This window comes from Bubalus kerabau, chromosome 1, assembly GCF_029407905.1.
Source record: "Bubalus kerabau isolate K-KA32 ecotype Philippines breed swamp buffalo chromosome 1, PCC_UOA_SB_1v2, whole genome shotgun sequence".
Lineage (NCBI taxonomy): Eukaryota > Metazoa > Chordata > Mammalia > Artiodactyla > Bovidae > Bubalus > Bubalus kerabau.
Window position 1 is genome coordinate 248,723,376 of NC_073624.1, and position 20,433 is coordinate 248,743,808.

The window sequence follows — 20,433 nt, forward strand, 5'->3', positions numbered from 1 at the left end:
AGATAAAAAGTAAATGAAGAGGTTTTTTCCATTGCAAATCATCTGTGGGAAAAGGATCATATGTGTGTGTGTGTGTGTGCACACAGGTGCATGTACATGCATGCACTCAGTCATGTCCAACTCTAACCCCATGGACTGTAGCCTACCAGGCTCTTCTGTCTGTGGAATTCTTCAGGCAAGATTACTGGAGTGAGTTGCCATTTTCTTCTCCAGAGGATCTTCCCAACCCAGGGATCGAACCTATGTCTCCTGCATTCAGGCAGATTCTTTACTACTGAGCCACCAGGGAAGCCCCAGGGAAAGGATCTTACTAGAAAGAAAGAGGAACAGAGACAAGTCTCAGGGTTTTCCAGTCTACCCTGGAGTCATGCCCTGTCCCATGGAATCATTTTGTTCAGGCGGCTCTGTGCCCTCCTGCAAGCCTGGGACCTATATTCTGCCTTGCCTATCTGCTATTTTTCCCTTCTACAATGTACTGTCCTTGAGGATGAGGACCATGAGTTGTTGCATTTGTCTCTTTCATCATACCTAATGCTATCCTTAGCACATGTAATAGTTCTTCATAGATACTTGGGGCGAATGAATGAATGATTCCTGGAAATGCTGCAATATGGCATCCAGACAGCAGGTATTCTAGATTATTTTCCCATCATTAAAAGATTATTGGTGAAAGATGCCTTAAATGATATATCTATAATGTCAGGCATAACAGAAAAATAGAATTTGGTTTTATCTAAAAAATGCATTCTCTGGTAAATTATTGATATTGCCTAATATGGTCATTTTAAAAATCCATAGCATATATGCTTAGATTTATGCTATTTTAAGTTCTTTTTGAAAAATACTGACCTTCAAGTGGTAAAAGCTTTGTCATGCCTTCTTAATGACTTTCTAAGAAAGAACTGCGAGTTCCTAATGTATTTTACTCATAATTATACCTTAGGATGGTGTTTAGAAAAGTAGGTGGCCTGAGTCACAGATTCGAATGGAATCCTTTGGAGTTTTAATTACACAGCACTGCCATCTAGCATCAACCACACACTTTATTTTTGTTTTTTGGTTTTTTTTCTTTTTTTCTTTTTTCAATTAAAAAAATTGAGATTTTTCTGTATTTTAAATATGATTAAGGGGATTGGTCTGCAGTCTTTAAAGAACCATGGACAGAGATCCTTTCAGGAAGTACTGTAGTTTCCGACCCGCGTTGTTTGTTGTTTGCTTGAGAACCCTTGTGATTGGGAGTGAATTGGTGTCACTGAAGAAAGGGGCTGTGAAATCTGCTGAAGAGCTTCAAATGTCAGAGCTGCGTACTCGTGAGTCGCAGGCACCTGTGGCCGTGTGTCTTCCTGCAGCATCTAGTACTGCAGTCTTCAAAAGGGCGCTGGAGGTGGTTTCCAAATGGCATTGGTGTTTATTTGCATATAAATAAATATATAAAAGCGGTAGAGAGAGCAAATGCATGTAGAATGGTTTCAGGTGAGAAAAAACCCTGTCCTCTTTCGAGAGAATGCGGGCTTGAGCTGACGCTGCTCAGGGAGTGGATAATTCCCGTTACAAAATCTGGATCCCTTTGGCTGACAGTGTTGGTAAAGCAGATTTCCTCTCACAGCCTGACAAGTCAGTAGACTCTCGCTCCAAAAAAAAGGGGGATGTCAGTCCTTTTTGCCGTTTCTATTGGGTGTCCTGTAATGTAATGGACAATGTGATTGCAGGATTCGGTTCTCAATCTTCTCAGTCCCAAAGTGTGCTTAAAAAAAACACATCAAAACAAATCAATAGTATTTAAGAGGGGGGGAAACATCACACTTTAGATTGATGCTTTACATAATGAGCCCTTTATGAGATGTAATGCCAACTGTTAATCAATAGACATGCCAGAACTGCCTCTAATACAACCTTGTAGAGTTTTTTTTTAATTAATCCTTATTAAAAATATTGACTTGTTGTGACTTGCTGGGGCTGCTCCTGGCTCTGTTTTTTATCCTAATTAGGAGGTTATGCTTCAGTGCTTAGGCTACAGATAATAATGTAATGATTATTGTCTTAAAACCTGAGAATCAATATAAGATACTGGTAAAGTGTGCCAAGTGCCACAATTATGAAAATTACTTGAGATTTTAAAAGGTTTAAGTGAGCAAGATTATTTTTTTTTTTTGTCTTATGCTTCCCCCCTACCTCCGATTGGCTTATTTCTACAGTTTTCTCAGGATTGGATAGGTTCAAAAGTTTCATTTCCCAAAGGACTTTTTGAATCATTGTATTTTAACATGCCACCTTCCATGAGAGTCGCCATCTTCCTTAATGCAGTTGTTTCGAAGGACCCCTTCTTCCCAACTCCTCACACCTCAAAAGCATTTAAGCCTTAAACTTTATGAAAATTCTGGTATGAAAGGAAAAATAGAGTATCCAAAGACTTTAGCAAGGAGTGCAAGTAATTGAAAGACATGTAATAAAGAAAGAAAAATAAATGGATAAAATTGATAGAACGAACTGTTGCTTTTCCAGGAGACTCAGAATATAAGAGTTGGAAAGGATATAATAATAACACTAAGAAAAAGAGTACTTAGATAGCACTTCCTTACACAAACTGGATATTTTCTGGGTTGGTTTTTTTTTTTTTTTTTCTGTACATGAACTCAATTAATACTCACTCTAGTCCCAGAAGTATTGCATGACTGATATCCCTATTTTACAGAGGAGGCAGTTGAGGCAAGGAGAGTTTCTTTAAAGTTATCATAGTAAGTGGCAGGGCAAGGATGATGAAGCCAAGCCTCTGGCTTTCTTGTCTGTGCTGTTAACCTCGGCGATAATTGAGACCATCTGTCAAGCCCAGCCTCCTCCTCTTGCCTTGAGGAAGCTGGGTGGAGCTCAGTGCATGTAAATAACTAATCTCAGGAGGTTAGCCAATGCTATATGGTTGGATATCCCCCATTAAGTTAACATAGCTTACAAATCTTGATCCCGTCCAGCCTCCAGGTTGAAGTCTGTGGGGTGGCAGGCAGGACTGTGAATCTCATAGCCTCACGGGTCACACTGATATCTGTGTCCCACGTCTCATCATGGCCAGCTCTTGACAGAGCCATTGTTCCTATGAAATAGAGGAGGGGGGTGGTGATGGGAGGGAGCCCCACTGTTGAGCTCTATGTTTGTGAATAAGGAAAATGTTTTCCTTCTATAGCCTCTTTAGAGACAATTAAGCATTAGCTTTTGTCGGATGCTAAATTATGAGTGAATTTAGTTTAAAGTATGTGAACCATGCACCCTTTGAAATTTGCCTGAAAAGGCTCATTATAAAACTAATGCTATGAAAAAGCACTCCCTTTCAGATTAGGGAAAGCACCTGAATAGTTTTCATAAGTGGCTGCGCATCATTTGAAAGCATTCTAGTGTTGCCTGAACCGCTTTCAACACACCTTTCAACTAGAAAATTTCACATTCAGCATATCTGTAGTTCTACACGACTTTCAATAATATTTAAATTGGTTAACTGTATTTCTTTTATATCTCTTTTAATGCTTTTATTGATTTGAGGTAGATAAACTTGATTGTGCATGAAATCTTATTTTTCCGCACAAAGGAGATAGGATTTGAGTATATACTAGGAGAACCGTACCTCTAAAGCAAGCCAGACCTCTGAAATGCAAAGGTCTGGGTCAGATAGATGTTTGTTGAGGCCTTTGAACTATGCTGGTACTGATTCTGACGTTTGTTTCCCCTACAGTCAGTGTCGGCAAAAGATGCCCTAGAGGACATCTCTTTTTTAAAGCTCATTGAGAAAAGACTCATGAGTTTTGGTGTGAAAAAAATAAATGCTTCTCTTAAAAACCCAGTGTGTTTTGTTTTTTTTAGGGTAGCTTAGAGACCCCATGATTCTTAGAGCTAATAGTGTTAGATTCTTTTAGTCCCAAGGAATCTAAAAAGCAAATGTGTTAACATTTCAGCTACTGTGTGCAAAAATACAGTAGGCAATATAAAGTAAAAAAAAAAAAAAAAAGACATATAGGCCAAATCAAGGGCATAGTTTATTTCACTGTTCACATGTAGAAATCTAATTAGATTAGTGCATCACAAATTAAAATAAGACTCAATGTGTAACACACAAAACCCTGAGCTGCATCAAAGAATCATTGTTTTTGGAGGTTTCTGCCTCATATGGACAGGACACGGTCCATATTTGGATCATAAGGATCGTCTTAGAGAACTGAGTTCAAATCTCAACTGTGCTACAGCCTAGCCTCCTTATGTTGCCAAATTACACCACCTCTTGGAGCATCACTTTTTTCATCCAAAAAAAGAGGGATGATAGTACTAATCTCATATGAGCAAATAATAGGAAACTCAGCCACACTGCTCTTCCTTGTATGCCCCCTGCCTGTCACATCTCCAACGGTTTGGGGATGCAACACAGTCTAGATGGGTATGATTCCTGCCTCCCTGGGCTTGCTGTCTGTCTGTGGGAGTGAATTTAAGAAGACAGATGTGAAGGCTGTTGCTTATAAGTGCTGCAGTAAGTTGTAAGTTCATAATTAGGCCCGCAAATAAAATAAACTTGCCAGATACAGTAAATAAAGAAAAGTAACAAAAAGAATGTTTTGGAGTTAGGATGTCAAAGTGATAGATTTTTGGACTTTATGCCTAGAACTGAGCTAGTAAGGTGAAGACCACAAAATAGAACCACCGTGGTACTCATGTGCAAAGGTGAAGGGACAAGACGAGGTCAGGGCCCCATGTGTGTGGGTGAACCTGTCAATGGCTGCTTTCCATTGAGTCACAAGAGATCAAGATTTCCTCTTCAAGCTCTGGGCTGGTGTTCTTCTTAAGGAATCCTGGGAGAAATGAACACCTGCCATCAGCAGGCACCTTACACATTACAAAAAAAATGTTTAGTGTCATGTTTCCATTTAATCTTAGCACCAGGGCTAAACAGCATTGTGAAATAGAATGAAACAAATTTTGCCTCTGAGGAATGGATTTGTTCAAGGCTATGCCACAAGTGAGTGGTGGGAGGCAAAAACTGATTCTTTAGAAAATTTTAGCTCTACATCTTGTCTCTTCTCTGCAACCCAATTCTGTGCTTTTTGTTTCATTGCTTAGATTAAATGTCCTCATTAAAAAAAAAAGACATCTACAGCATGACTGGATATTGTAGGGAAGGTGAAGGTGCTCATGCCCTAGTGACTTATATATGGAAAAGCAATAAGGGCAGTAATCAAATATTTATTGAAATATAGTTAAGGAAATATTTGATGCATAGCTCAACTCTAGGAAGTTTTCAGTTATACAGTAAAGTAAGAACTTCTTATTCCAATATTAAAGCTGACTAAGGACTATTTTCCTAGAACAAATTTGCTCCAGTCTAAAGGAACCTTGATGGCATCACTGACTCGATGGACGTGAGTCTGAGTGAACTCCGGGAGTTGGTGATGGACAGGGAGGCCCGGCGTGCTGTGATTCATGGGGTCGCAAAGAGTCGTACACGACTGAGTGACTGAACTGAACTGAAAGGAACCTTCTTTCACCAATTAACTCTAGATATGGGCTTTTAGCATCTCAACCATGTGTGTTAATTTTGGATATTTATTTTTAGTGAAAAGACCAGAACTAGTCCCTCTACTCAGATGATGGTCAAGCCAATGAGTCTGCCCTTATTTAGAAATAGAGACTATTGACACAGAAGGCTTTCATATTTGAAGACAGTCTTAAAACATTTGTGAATCATTATCAAAAACACAGTCACAAAAAAATAATATTTATGGAAGAATATCTGAAGGGCATTCATTCTCTAAAATTTGCTTTCTGAATAATTGCATAATTTAGGCTCCTTATGGGAGATTCCCTGGTGGCTCAGATGGTAAAGCGTCTGCCTTCAACGTGGGAGACCTGGGGTTCAATCCCTAGGTCGGGAAGATCCCCTGGAGAAGAAAATGGCAACCCACTCCAGTACTCATACCTGGAAAATTCCATGGATGGAGAAGCCTAGTGGGCTACAGCCCACAGGGTCGCAAAGAGTCAGACACGACTGAGCGAACTGCAAAATTGTGTTCTGTCATCATTGCCAGCAGACAATACTGATGGAAACTTTTAAGAAATAGTGGGAGGAAGTACATTATTGTTGGTAACAGTGACTCAGTTGGAGCTGTTGTCTATCACAGCTAAAAGTTTTCCTCTTAAGGATCCATAAGTGTCTGGAAAAATGAACTGCTTTAATTTTATGGAAATCATATAACACCTTTGTTTCCCTCTTTGCTTTGGCTGGTAGGAAATGTAGATTTAAATAAATCTGTGCACTACTTCAAGCCTTAGAAAAGGCACTAAGCATCCCAGTTTGCAAACATCACCGGCATGATTTTCTATTGTTTTTTCCCCCACCCTTACATTTCTTCAGTTACAATTCCCTCAATATTTATTTTATTCTAAAAGCATTTTGAAAGTTACTTCAGATCTTTTATAAAACAATGTGGGAAATTAAGAAATATGTTATACAAAAACACATCTAAATGATAATCATTTGATCTCTCCTTTCTTTGTGCATACCATTATTTCATGAAGGCTTGTAAAGTCTATAGAAACTTTAGAAGAGGTAAAAATAAGGCTGGATATTGACATGAGTATAATCTTTGAAGGATTTTCAGTGGTGGTTGCACATTAGAATCATAATTAGAAATATTTTAAAAACATGGATTATTGAATCCTCTCTCTAAATATTTTGATATTTTAGATGTTGATTGGGGCACTGGCATCTGTATTTTATAAAGCATTGTTGATTTTAAGCCAGAGGGAGACCCACTGACCAAAGGGTTTATTGAGTGAGAACCTGCTAGAAGAATAAAATGTGTGTAAAAATGCAATGTGAATTAATTCAGTAGCTCAATACCAGCTTACTTGGACTGAAAGAAAATGGCTTAAAATTTGCCAAACATTGGCTAAGTTCCTGTAGTATACAAAGCTCTAGGATTGGTAGCAGAGAATCTTCCAGTTGCCTTAGTGTCCCAGTGCAATTGAATAATGCCTCTTCTTTATTGCATCATCACCACCATCATCCCAAAACAGATGTTACTCTAGCAAAAGCACTTTACTCTGTGCTGGCAATATAAAGTACATTAAGATCTTGCCCTCATTGTCAAGGAGCGTTGGTTACGTGAACAGACAGGACATGCACATAAAAAAGATAATTAACAATACTGAGTAGCATATGCTAAGTGCCAAATCAGGGGCGGCAACAATAAATATGAGTTTAGGGAGGGAAAGCATCATTGTGGACTCTGACATTGGAAGCCTCATAGAAAAAGTGGAACGTAAAAGCCTGACCTTGCTGCTTGTGTAGGAAATAGATAAATAATCTTCTGAAAGTCAGTATAGCTGCAGCTGTCTGCTCATGTAGTTTTATTCAAACTTCATTTTAAAATAGAAGGCCACGTCTTTGTATGTGTAACTACGGGTTTTAGAAACATAATGTCCCCTCTTCTTTTTTGTTTTTCGCTTTCATTTATACCTCAATGTCTGAAACTCTCAAACAGGAAAACAGCTGGAAATACATATTTTAGGGAAGGCATAAAGTCTTGACCTATCTATAAATTGCATCCATTTATGAGGAGGGTCAGCACATTCACTAGGATTTCAACCCTGCCTTGAGTTGACTGCTATTTATCAGACACTTTATTGTGTTTCAGTCTAAAAGCAACTCTGTTTTATTACAATTAGGGAAAGTGAAATTGTGCTTAACAATTTTCCCCATTATAAAAATAAGAAAATGCTTGTTAATATAATGTATTCGCTTAATATGATTTTTAAAAAGCACTTGATTTCATTTTCTCCCTAAGTATAAAAAGCATTTAGAAGGAGTTGTTTTTAGAGTGAATCAGCAGAAACTATCCCAGCCAAGATTGAAAGCTAACATCAACAATGAGTCTGAGAAGGCAGTATCGTTTCAAAAAAAAAAAAGTATTTTTTGACAGCCTGATATAGAGTACATGATTTATAGAGTGATCTGAAAATTAATAAACAATTATATCACAAAGTGAAATGGTGCTTTAAAAGAAAAAAAAAAAGAACCTTATGGTTTTTTTATGAGCATGGGTAAAAATCCATGAAAACACTCAAGAATGCCCAGATGCTTTCTATCAAGTGAGTAAAGAGCACTTGAAAATGTCTCTGATAAAACTCGATACAGATAAAATAGTATTGGTCTAACTTTAATAAGTGGAGAGTTAGAAATAACACAGAAGACTGGTTCCCTCGAGTTACCAACTTCAGCACTGTCTTTGTGTATCCAGATGAAACATGAAGAATTTAGTCCATAACGAGTTCTCACACCCAGGCTCAGGGCAAACAAATCCAATTTTTAAAATTCTTTTTCGAACAGAAGTTCTTCTTTCTCTTCCGCTAGCTTTTGAATCATCGTTCACTTTTACCCTTCTTCTCTCTAACTCCCAAAGCTAAAGGACTTCATTACAGTTAACAGTGAAGAGCATGTCCTTGAGGTTTGGAAATTTTTGAAGGTTCAACAATTGAGGCTTTTTGTCATCATTGTTTAAAGGCCAGACTAAACCTTGTTTCTTCAGGATTCTGCTGTGCACAGACAAAATAGAACCACATACCATTTGGAAGCAAAAATCAACAATAACCCATTTCTTAGAAGCCAGTCTACTTGAAGAGACCAACTTAAAAATGCCAGACTTGTATCAGACTCTGTCCATCACAATTGTGGACTCTTATGAAAGAAGGTTATTCCATAAATTTAGCAGGAAAGATAGATTGGTTATATTTGGCACAAGTGGGTCCCTAATACATTTTAAAACAAATAGGTATTCAAAGCCTTGAGTGACAAAGTCTAAACGCTACACACTGTGGCTTATCCTCCATCATGGACAAAAAAATTACATAAAAGGAAGAGAGAATGAAAACAAATTGTGATGAAAGTGACAATATGTCCCTTCCACTTTTCGTGTCCTTTTAAATATACTTTGCACTATTCCATTTCTGCCTCTTAGAGCTTTCAGTCTGTCATCACATCTAAATGTACCCATTTTGACAACCCTAGTCGTCTATCCCTGGCCATCTTTCTTCTGGGGAACCTGTCTCCGTGAGTTTACTTCAGTGGCTTAAACAACAGCAATTTGTTTTTTCACAGTTCCGGAAGCTGGAAGTCCATGATCAAGGTGTCACAGGCTTGGTGTCTTCTGCAGCCCCTCTCCTTAGCTTCTTGATGGCAGTATCTCCCCATGTCTTCGCATGGTGTTCCCTTTGTGCATGTGTGTCTTTCTTTTCTTCTTAAAGGTTATCAATCATATTGGATTAGGGCCCCCTCCAATTACTTCACTTAATTACTTCTTTAAAGACTCTGTCTCCAGTTATATTCACATTCTAAAGTTCTGGGGTCTGGGACTTCAGCATATGAATTTTGAGAGAAGACTTTTCAGCCCCTAACACTCCACCTTGTGGCCTCTCAAAATGTGTCTTTCTCCCATGCACCACCCACCCAACCCCACTGCTCTTTAAAAGCAGAAAACACAATAGAGCTTAATCTGACTTTAGTGAAAAAGGGAAACTCTAGACTCAAATAATTGAAAAGTTTGAGGTCGGACTTCCCAGGTGGGCCAATGGTTAAAATTCTGCCTGCCAATGCAGGGGACACAGGTTCAATCCCTGGTCCAGAAAAACTCCGTATGCCATGGGGCAACTAAGCTTGTGTAGCACCGCTACTGAGCTCGCACTCCGGAGCCCACGCACCACAACCCCTGAGCCCATGTGCCCTCTGTGCACCCTCGAGCCCATACTCTGCAACCAGAGAAACCACCCCAATGAGCAGCTCATGCACTGCAACGAAGAGTAGCCCTGCTCACCACAACTAGAGAAAGCCCACGTGCAGCAACAAAGGCCCAGCGCAGCCAAATTAAATGCATAAATAAAAGTAGAAAACAGAATTCGAGGTAAACATATTACAGATTCAGGCAAAGCTGCATCCAGATACTTTAGTGGTTTTATCAGATACTGATCTAATTCTCTGTCTGTCGGTTCTGCTTTCTTCTACAATGACTGTCTCAAACAGCTTTCCCTCAGGATTATAAGACGGCTGCCAACTTCTCCCAGTTACAGTCTAGCCTATTGGCAACTCCAGGACAAAAAGAGACCACTTCTTTCTTACCTGTATAATAAAAGTCTGGCATTCAAGTCCCATTAGTCTGGCTAAAGTCTTCCATCTGTCACCAATCCTGTGGTCAGGACAATGGGATTCCGGATGGGTGGGACCTGGGTCCTATACATGGCCCTAGATCAGAGGTGGAATGAATCATATGGAGAGATGGGGGTCTCTCAGGTAGTGATGATGCTGTTATCTCAGGCAGGAAAGGCAGCTAGAGGCAAGAATCAGTAGATTTCACTCCACCAGCAGCACACCCTCCTGCCTCACAAATGCTCAGTGATCTTTCATCTCTCTACTTGTGCGTCTCCTCCTCCTCGAGATCATCTTTGAATATTCTCAGAATTGGAAGCACTGTGGGCTACCTTGTCCACATCTTAATTATTACAGGAACTCTTGATCTGTCTTCCTTTCTCTCCAAGCCAAGGGAACTCCATGTGGACACAGTTTATCATTTCACCTTTCATACATCCAATGCCAAGACAGCGACTGATGTATGAGAGTTAGTCCCGTATGTGTGTCTGTGTGTAAAGTGTGTGCTTGTTTTAAGCTGCTCACCTCAGTGAACCACAAGACGGGGAAGTTACTTCTTCCACATGAAGCTACTATGATTCCTAATATAAATAACAAAAAAGAGTTATCTGGGAGTAGCTGAGAGGCATACCTGGCACCTGGATCGGGTTGGAGGACATGAGCTTCATTGTCAGAGGAGAATGTATGACAGGAAGAAAGCTGAATGTTATTATGTGATTTTCCTTTTAAAGCAATCTGATATTTAGATTGTTTTAGAAGTCGTCCATGATCCTTTGTAAAGCTTCATTTGATTATTTTGTGATGAAAGGTGTGATATAGCGAGAGGCAGACAGGAAGGTTGAACCCAGGGGTGCACACAGGGTACGGATTGAGTGATTTAGATCCTACAGCCAGGCAAACAAGTTCTGAATTTGGGAAGCTCATGGGAGTCAGAAAAACATCCACTGAATCAATCCACTGGAATCAAAGGGAAGGAAAGGCTCGATAAGAATCTTTCCATGCCGCGGCGGGCAGCTGCTGTTGCATGCCTCTCCCTCTCAGCTCACCTCTGCGTCTCTACTCTTTCTCAATTCAAAGGCAGGAATCCCTTGTCCACTTAGTCCATGTCTACTCTGTTCTTTTCTGGTCCTCTGTAAACATTATTTCAGGATAATACATCTATTTATTTCCAAAACCTCTCCACTTACTCTTCTTCCTCTTAAGGGTATATAACTTCTTGGCAGAATAGCAATGTTTTTTTAAATTTTTATCAGAGTATCGTTGCTTTAAAATGTTGTGTTAGTTCCTACTGAACAGCAAAGTGAATCTGCTACACATATACATATATACCCTCTTTTTTGAATTTCCTTCCCATTTAGGTCACCACTGAACACTAAGTAGAGTTGCTTGTGCTATGCAGTAGGCGCTGATTAGTTATTTCTTTTATACATAGTATCAATAGTATATCCATGCCAATCCTGATCTCCCCTTGGGGTTTTTCCTAATCAAAAGATTTCTTATGGAAAACTAGGAACCTCTGTTCACTATCAGGTCATAAACTCGGGTGCAGTATGTAGCTATAGATCTATGAATTTCTAGGTGTGTGACTGGAGAAACCAATCCATCCACTTTAGCAGTCTGTGGCTCTTATCACTGTCACACAGTGAGCACTCAAAAATAATTTTTAATGATTGAATGAATGAAAATATAAATGAATTATTTATTTGGAATATCCATATTTCATCAATTTAAGACATCTGTTTTTCACATTTTAACATCTCTGAAAAAATCGATGACAACGTTGAATCCCTGTTTGCCGGAGATCACTGTAATGGCACTGTCATTGTCTGTTCGTGTGCAAACATGGTCAACATTTCAATCAACTCATGTGCTTTATAAGTAATATATATTAAAATTGTCTGTATCAAATGCAGTAACTTGTTATTTCATTTAGTGGGCATTTAGGGCAACCCACTCCAGTGTTCTTGCCTGGAGAATCCCAGGGATGGGGGAGCCTGGTGGGCTGCAGTCTATGGGGTCGCACAGAGTCAGACATGACTGAAGCGACTTAGCAGCAGCAGCAGGGAATAAATATTTGTTCTAGTTGTTTTCTGATGATCTTCCATTTAAGCCTCCTTAAATCAAGAAAGCATGAACAACAAAACTTATAGAATGGATGTCAACCGCTTGGAGAAACATCACCAAGATGATAGCAGAACATTATTTTAATATTTGGCAAAACTAATACAATTATGTAAAGTTTAAAAATAAAATAAAATTAAAAAAAAAAAAAGAAATGCTGCATAACCGACTCTCAAGCACAGAGAATTTTCATGTGTGGAAAAACATAGATATTTATGACTCAGTTGAAAAAAAAAAGGGTTCAGAAGAGTTGGATGTTGAATATGAGGAAGTGTTAGGAATTCATTTTGTTTATATTTTCCACAAAAGGATTATACTATTAAAATATATATTTAAATAAGACTTTAAAGCTCTTTTAATAAACTCAAAAAATTTAAGTGATAAAGCATTAGTTCATAGGAAGATTGCCAACATTTTTTACTACTTAATCATTTAGAAAGTAATGGCATGTCATAACAATCAATAGATTTTAGGTCCTGTGAGATACAACAATATCAGTAGGAGAGAGATTTTTGGCCTAAAGACCCAGTTATCATGCATCAAATCTTGCCACATAGTATATTTCCTGCTTCTTCCTGAGACTAAATTAAGATATTCTCCATGAAGATAGTCTCGGATTAGATCTGAGGAAGAGTTTTTCCAAAGTTAGAATGTTCTGAAGACAAGAATTAGCTATTGAGGAAGATGTAAATTCTTTAGTTACTGAGATTTGCAATGAAATTTTGTCTGTGCCAGTGATGGTTATGTTTGCATGCACAGAGCAGCTGTCCCTGTGAAGTGCTTGTTTCCTTTCACAGAATGATTGGTGAGCTGACCTCCCCTCCTCTGACTACCTAGGCACAAGAAGAAGAGCTTCTGAAATATTATAGTAAGAATTGGGACTTAGCAGATTGTCTTAATCAACATAGCAGAAGCCTGTGAAGAATGAAAAATTGTCAGGTTGTTTGGACTCTCACTCCACTGATCAAGAAAAGATTTTCTTGATTACAGATACAAGTTGCTTCACTTGTTTCTGTTTTAGAAAATAAGAAGCAGTTATTTGCTTGTGGTCAGATATTCTTTGAGAGAAGTCTTTTCTGAACACCCATGTGCATTGTATTGAGGTGTATAAAATGTAATTAGCAGTATTTGCATAGTTGGTTTATAAGTAGATCAGTGTCCTTATGTGGCTGAATCTACATGTCTTCCTTTAAGCAGATGAAATAAATCCCAGAGAAACTGGGATCTGAGTCATTTGCCTTTCAAAATTAGTACAAAAAGATCTGGCATCTTGAAGGAATCATTGAAGAGTTTCTTGTCATATTCATCCATCTCACCAAAAGTGATCATGTCGAATGCCTTGGCTAGTAGATGCTTTTCATTTATTTTCTTATTTGCATTGGGCTGATTGGCCTTTTGTAGATTGATGGGGCAATATATAAGAGGACCAGAAAGCTATAAGCCAGGTCAGGACACAAGAGTCATACTGCAGACTCTAGAGCTGTATTATACATCTCTCATTTCATGTTCTGTTTGTTTTCTCTTTTGCCTGACAACTCCTGCTCTTCCTTAGACACATGGAGCAGGCAATATTTCCCCAGGAGTTTTCACCTAACCTACCTAGGGTTATGTAGTTGCCATATTGCCAGGACCCAAAGCTTACATTCATTTCAGGATTAACCAGACTGTGGAATACCTTTTCCTGGTCTTTCTCTCCACCAGGAGTCCGTGGGCAACTTAAGGGCTGACTTGTTACTGAGACCCAGCACTAGGACAGTGCCTGGAATAAGACACATGGCTAAATAAATGGTGAAAGTATTGAGAAATGCATGCAAAGTGTTATATGTACATGGATAAATTGATGAGCTTGACTTTATTGGAATTTTGTTGAAGTTTCTCCTCAGAAATACTTTTACAAACACTCTTAACTACTGGTGCTGGGACTTCTCTCACATACTGTTGTGCTGATATAATTGGATAATATCACCAGCATCACTCCTTTACAAAATAGGATAGGTAACTAAGTGACTATGGCAGTGGTCTTTTCTTTTTTTGCCGTATTCATCTCTTTTCCACTTTTTATATTTATTCTTTCTAACTAGTAACTCATTTCTTCAGATAAAGTACTTGGCTGCCTATTGTTGTTGCTTGAGTCCTCCCATTTTTTTTTTTTTAATGATGTTACTCATTAAGTAAGCTTGTCCATATTCTTGGTTTTTCTTATACTCATTCCCCAAAGATCTTTCCTGATGTGTAACAATAAGGAAGTTCTTAACTAAAATAAGAATAAAGATAAAAGATAATCCAGCTTATTAATAAACTGTTAATAAGTTATTTGGTCATAACAGGAAAAAGCAGAATTAGGGAGCCTCAGGGTTTGTTAATGCAGCCATATATGACAGAATCAGGAAACCATGTTTTTGGTTTTGCTGTCCACGCATTGGCTTTATTCCAAACATGGCTTTCCTTTGGCTGTGCGTTGACAGTTGCAATGAGGGCTATGTGCATCCTCCCTTGTGTTCAGCAGGATAGAGAGTGCATCTCTTTTTAATGCTCACAGAACAAGAAAGATTTTCCCATATATCTTAAGAAACCTCCTCATGCCTCCTTGCACAGAGTTGGGTCCCATCCTCATTCCTGGCCAATCTTTATTGTCACTGAATGTTCTACACCAATTGGCTTAGACCTGGGTTCATAAACAAATCCTTGACAAGGGAAAATAAGAGTAACATAAGTGGTATACTACTAGAGGGAAGATCAAACCACTAAGTATTATGGCTTCAGTACAGTGGGTTGTACAAAACCCTGATGCTGGGAAAGATTGAAGGCAAAAGGAGAAGAGAGAAGCAGAGGATAAGATGATTGGATAGCATCACCAATTCAATGGACATGAACTTGAGCAAACTCCAGGAGATGGTGAGGGACAGAGACACCTGGCGTGCTACAGTCCATGGGGTCGTAAAGAGTCAGGCATGACTTAGCGACTGAACAACAACAACAAAACAGTAGGTTGGGGTGGAGAGGAAGCCACTGTGTCTACTAAACCATGGCTCTGTCCCATGTGCTGTATCTTTTCCTTTTAATAGTAACAGCTAAATTTAAGTGGTAACAGCCCAACTTAAATATTAACAGCTCAACTCAGTGTCCCAAAATGGATCACAACTTTTCTCCTAGAGCAAACCCACTTCCAAATCTTCCTGCACAGAAGAACTATACAAAAAAGACCTTAATGATGCAGATAACCACAATGGTGTGATCACTCAACCTAGAGCCAGAAATCTTGGAGTGTGAAGTCCTGTGTGCCTTAGGAAGCATCACTACAAACAAAGCTAGTGGAGGTGATGGAATTCAAGCTGAGCTATTTCAAATCCTAAAAGATAGTGCTGTGAAAGTGCTGCACTCAATATGCCAGCAAATTTAGAAAACCCAGCAGTGGCCACAGAACTGGAAAAGGTCAGTTTTCATTCCAATCCCAAAGAAGGGCAATGCCAAAGAATGTTCAGACTTACTCACAATTGCATTCATTTCTCTAAGCTAGGCTTCAACAGTAAGTGAACCTAGAACTTTTCAGATGTTCAAGCTGGATTTAGAGAAGGCAAAGGAACCAGAGATCAAATTGTCAGCATCCGTTGGATCATAGAAAAAGCTAGAGAGTTCCAGAAAAACATCTGCTTCATTGACTACGCTAAAGCCTTTGACTATATGAAATGAGGATGAAAACAAACTGTGGAAAATTCTTAGAGATGGGAATACCAGACCACCTTATCTGCCTCCTGAGAAACCTGAATGCAGATCAAGAAGCCGTAGTTAGAACTGGACATGGAACAACAGACTGGTTCCAAATTGGGAAAGGAATATGTCAAGGCTGTATATTGTTACCCTGCATATTTAACTTATACACAGAGTACATCATGTGAAATGCCAGGCTGGATGAAGCACAAGCTGGAATTAAGATTTCTGGGAGAAATATCAATAACCTCAGACATGCAGATAACACCTCCCTTATGGCAGAAAGCGAACAAGAACTAAAGAGCCTCTTGATGTAGGTGAAAGAGTAGAGTGAAAATGTTGGCTTAAAACTCAACATTCAAAAAACAAAGATCATGACATCTGGTCCTATCACTTCATGGCAAATAGATGGGAAAACAAGCTCAACATTCAGAAAATGAAGACCATGACATCTGGTCCCATCACTTCGTGGAAAATAGATGGGGAAACAATGGAAATAGTGACAGACTTTATTTTCCCAGGCTCCAAAATCACTGTAAATGGTGACTGCAGTCATGAAATTAAAAGACGCTTGCTCCTTGGAAGAAAAGCTATGACCAACCTAGACAGCATATTAAAAAGCAGAGACATTACTTTGCCAATAAAGGTCTATATAGTCAAAGCTATGTTTCTTTCCTGTAGTCATGTATGGATATGAGAATTGGACCATAAAGAAGGATGAGTGCCAAAGAATTGATGCTTTTGAGCTGTGGTATTGGAGAAGACTCTTGAGAGTCCCTTGGACTGCAAGGAGATCAAAGCAATTGATCCTAAAGGAAATCAACCCTGAATATTCATTGGAAGGGCTGATGCTGAAATTGAAGCTCCAATACTTTGGCCACCTGATGTGAAGAGCTGATTCATTAGAATAGACCCTGATGCTGGGGAAATTGAAGGAAGGAGGAGAAGAGAACAACAGAGAACTAGATGGTTGGATGGTATCACTGACTCAATGGACATGAGTTTGAGCAAGCTCTGGGAGATGGTGTAGGACAGGGAAGCCTGGTGTGGTACAGTCCGTGAGGTCACAAAGAGTTGGACATGACTGAGTGACTGAACAACAAATGAATTTCATTGAAAACTTCTTTATCCATGCCAAAAGACAGGGTGTTATTTTTAACCCTGTCTCATTGAGTTTCAAACATGGTACAACATAAGGAGAACTAAATACCTCATACATTCAGCTACCATTTACTATATACCAGGCATTAAGGATATAATTGTACATACTTCCATTACTGGACAGATTAGTATTATAAAATCAATTAATAGTGGTAGAAAATAGTCTTAAGCAAATTTTGCACATCTATACACAATTTTGTGGCAAAAGCTGACAATTTTGGTGGCAAAGATTTGGGCAACATGAAAGAGAAGCTAGAGTTCACATTAGATTGGTTAGCTAGAAAAGACTTCTTCAAAGAAGCGATACTTGAGCTAAATCCTGAAGAGTAGAAAGATTCAGATATACAGACAAAGAGAACCGCATGCACAGAGAGAATCACATACAATGTCTAATCAAGGAACTGAAAGAACTCCAGCAAGGGTGTGGTGTAACAGAAGGCAAGAGAAGAGTGCTTCAAGAAGAAAGGATTGATGATATAATTCAATGCTGCCAAGATAAGGATGAGGACTGAAGAATGCATGTTGGATTTGGCAACATGGGTGGCATTTGAGACTTGAGCTGGAGCAGATTTAATGGAATGACGGGAACAGGAGCAAAATCAGAGTGGTTTGAAAAATGATTGTAAGATGGCAAAGTGGGGTCATGGTGGGTACATAACTCTTAGAAGAAATTTCTCTATGAGATGCAGCAGCGTGATTTGATAGCTGAAGGAGACTGTGTGTTCATGAAAGTAGATTGTTTTATTTTTTCGTTTGATTTTAGATGAGACTAGAATTTCTGCTAGCAGACTCTGGAACTATGTGTAATTTTTTGGTCTTTTAAAAAAATTCATATATTGCCTACTCATAAACACCTGATACATAGTTCAGTTCAGTTCAGTTGCTCAGTCATGTCCGACTCTTTGCGACCCCATGGACTGTAGAACACCAAGCCTCCCTGTCCATCACCAACTCTGAGGGTTTACTCAAACTCATGTCCATTGAGTTGGTGATGCCACCCAACCATCTCATCTCCTCCTGCCTTCAATCTTTCCCAACATCTTTAAACCTTTGATGATGAAACAAATGAATGGTATTTGAGGTCGCATTTATGTATGAATGGGAGCTATCAATTATAAAATGTGAGGCCAAAATTCACAACAGAAATCTTTTGGAAGGAGCAGGGCTCAGATCCTGTGCATGTGTGAAAGTTTTAGCATTTCATGGAAGAAAGAATCATTTTCCCATTATACTAAGCAGGAAAAAATGGATGCAGATCCAATGGGTTTCTCATTTTGGACTGAAGTCTCCATATCATGGTTTCTGTGGCAAAGAATCTGCCTGTAATGCAGGAGAAACAGGTTTGATACTTGGGTCAGGAAGACCCCCTGGATAAGGAAATGGCAACCCACTCCAGTATTCTTGCCTGGAGAACCCCATGGACCAGAGGAGTCTGGTGGGCTACAATCCATAAGGTCGCGAAGAGTTGGACATGACACAGAGAGTCAACAACAACAAGTGTTCTTCAAGAGAATGAGGCAAGATTATCAGCAGAAAGTAAGGAAGGGCATGTGAAAATTCACCCGTCACACTTGCTGAGAATACAATAGAAGAGAGAAATGTAGTAAAAGTCAGGGGGACAATTTTAGGCCCTGTTTCAGGAATTTACACTTAAACCTTTCTGTCTGATTGTTGTTAATCTGTATGAGTGCAGTAGGGGTAGAAAAACTGATGGCTGGTTGGATACATTCAGGGTTTTACCAAATAAATTGGGAGTAAGGGAACTGAGGACACTTCTGGTAGAGCAGGAAAAGGAACGAAGACTGGAGGGGATGGCAGGAGAAGAAAAATGAGTCCTTAGAGATCAGCTCAGAGAATTATTGTCCTGAGCTGAAAGGATCTGTGGTCAGGTTTTCAGATGCTGGGATATCTGAGAGCGTCTGTTACATTAGTCAATTATAGTATCCTCCTAACACATCTCTGTGTGTCGTCTCTCTTCTCCACCTCTACCTTGGTCCTAATCCAATCTTTTCTGCAATGATAAGTGACTAATGCCAAAACAGCGTCTTTATCACAAAACACCCCTGCTCACCAGGCTTCATTCTGTTTCTGGGGCGAATTTAAAAACAAAAACAACACATAACTTTGCATTCAAGGATTTCTGTCATTTCCTCACACTTGAAATACTGAATTATTTTCTGGTGATTCCTTGACAGAAGTTCACTCTGTCTCCTCACTGTCTCCTATTATTCTCCCTCGTCTGTCTTAGTCTGGGAACTCCTCCTTTCTTTGTAACAGTGAAAATCACTACCATTGTTTTAATCTAGTTCTTTTTACCATTATTTATACTTTAGTAATGGGGTTGCTAAGAGTCAGACACAACTGAGCAACTTCACTTTCACTTTTCACTTTCCTGCATTGGAGAAGGAAATGGCAACCCACTCCAGCATTCTTGCCTGGAGAATCCCAGGGATGGGGGAGCCTGGTGGGCCGCTGTCTATGGGGTCGTACAGAGTCGGACACAACTGAAGCGACTTAGCAGCAGCAGCAGCAAAGATGTAGTTAAGCGTATTTTGTCTGCCAAGGACTCATGGAATCCTTTATGTCTCCTTTGGATGTTCTGGTGATTATATCAAAAGTGTTAAATTAACATTTAAAGCTTAAGGATATTTTCCTTTCTACATCACATTTTAATGATAAATGACAATAATAATAACTATGATAACAAGGAGAACTTCAGTTGTCCAGATCTGGGAAACATTATATCATTTGCCTAAAACCGCATTTAACACATTAACCTCACTCCTACACAGTGGAATATTAATAATATTTAAAGAAAAACAGCACTTCTGTCTTGGATACTTGGAACTACGAACGATGTGGAAATGCATTTCTCCCATGTTATCACAAGCAATGAAGTGGTTTACCTTTCCCTGCGTGTTCATCTCAAGGATATGTTAATAGTAGCTTCCCTTGATGAAATAAGAATATTCTCACTCTCTGTACGTGCAACCTTGAAGGGAGCAAGAAGCTTAGGAGGTCAGCTGGTGTAGGCAGGCTCTGGCCAGCATTTGACTTGTGAGGAAAAATACACCTGAGAAGCCGGGCATTCTGACTGCAGAAAGTGTTAGTCCCTATCAACTCCTCCCCTGGATGTGCCAGCCAGTTTACCTGGGGCTGTGCGTGGCAGCTCTCCAGCCTCCCAAGGGACACAGAGCCTTTTTTTCCAGGGGGAGTGTGACACTCATCACTTGTATGCACCCAGAGTGCCATCCTGTGGCCTAAACTGAGCTGTG

At 39.3% G+C, this 20,433-nt stretch overlaps 1 protein-coding gene across 11 annotated transcripts in view; it reads left to right on the forward strand.

The window, feature by feature from the left end:
• Positions 1-20,433, forward strand: part of LOC129638082 (teneurin-2-like) — an 810,988-nt gene that overhangs the window by 651,395 nt on the left and 139,160 nt on the right. The window contains exon 2 of one of the 11 annotated variants that reach the window (XR_008707707.1): positions 5,815-6,840. The exons of 9 other annotated variants lie outside the window; for them this stretch is intronic. The gene's annotated coding sequence lies outside the window, so the exon portion shown is untranslated. One more of the 11 variants, XR_008707713.1, reaches the window with a different exon arrangement.